Source organism: Gossypium arboreum, chromosome 4 (genome assembly GCF_025698485.1).
Source record: "Gossypium arboreum isolate Shixiya-1 chromosome 4, ASM2569848v2, whole genome shotgun sequence".
In the NCBI taxonomy this organism is placed as follows: domain Eukaryota; kingdom Viridiplantae; phylum Streptophyta; class Magnoliopsida; order Malvales; family Malvaceae; genus Gossypium; species Gossypium arboreum.
Window position 1 is genome coordinate 87,791,382 of NC_069073.1, and position 981 is coordinate 87,792,362.

The window sequence follows — 981 nt, forward strand, 5'->3', positions numbered from 1 at the left end:
AGAAATAAGGCGTAGCCTAGGATACACAGATGAAGAGAAAGAGGACGAAATTCACACCACAGCTGAGGAGATGGCCGAAAATCAGGAAAATCCGCTACCTCCTGCGATTGTTGCTGATCCAGTAAATCAGAATCCTGCTCCACGCGTTATGTACGATTATGCTAAACCTACTTTAACAGGAACTGAGTCAAGTATAGTTAGACCTGTTATTGCTGCAAATATTTTTGAACTGAAACCTAACACAACTCAAACGATACAACAGTTTGTTTAGTTTGATGGTTTGCAGGATGATGATCCAAACAATCACTTGGCAAATTTTCTAGAGTTTTGCGACACTTTTAAAATCAATGACATTTCTGATGATACCATTCACCTTCGGTTGTTTCCCTTTTCATTGAGGAACAAAGCTAAACAGTGGTTGAACTCGTTACCACGAGGGTCAATCACTACTCGGGAATAAATGACCGAAAAGTTTTACTTAAATATTTTTCGCCGACTAAAACAGCCAAATTAAGGAATGATATATCTTCTTTTGTGCAAGTGGATCTAGAAACACTCTATGATGCATGGGAGAGATACAAGGACCTCTTGAGAAGGTGCCCTCACCATGGGCTGCCCTTATGGTTGCAGGTTCAAACATTTCACAATAGCTTGAATCCTTCGACTAGACATATGATTGATGCAGCTGCTGGTGGGACTATCAATAGTAAGACACCCGAGGAGGCTTATGAATTTATAGAGGAGATGTCACTGAATAATTATCAGTGGCAAGTCATGAGGACAAAGCCAACGAAAGCAGCCGACATTTTTAACGACGATTCGGTCACCATGCTCTCTAGTCAGGTAAAACTTTTGAATAAAAAAAATTGATGATTTACTTAGCTCTTCACAGGTTCACCCAGTAATGCAATGCAATACAAATGGAGGTGGAACGAGCAATTCAGAATACTTACCTTATGGCCACAACATGGAACACGAGCA

At 40.4% G+C, this 981-nt stretch overlaps 1 non-coding gene across 1 annotated transcript; it reads right to left on the reverse strand.

Annotated features, from left to right (window-relative positions):
* Window positions 1-507: 507 nt before the first annotated feature.
* LOC128292158 (small nucleolar RNA R71) lies at window positions 508-614 on the reverse strand. The gene has a single exon (XR_008282143.1). It is a non-coding gene; the product is annotated as a small nucleolar RNA R71 (small nucleolar RNA).
* Window positions 615-981: the final 367 nt, after the last annotated feature.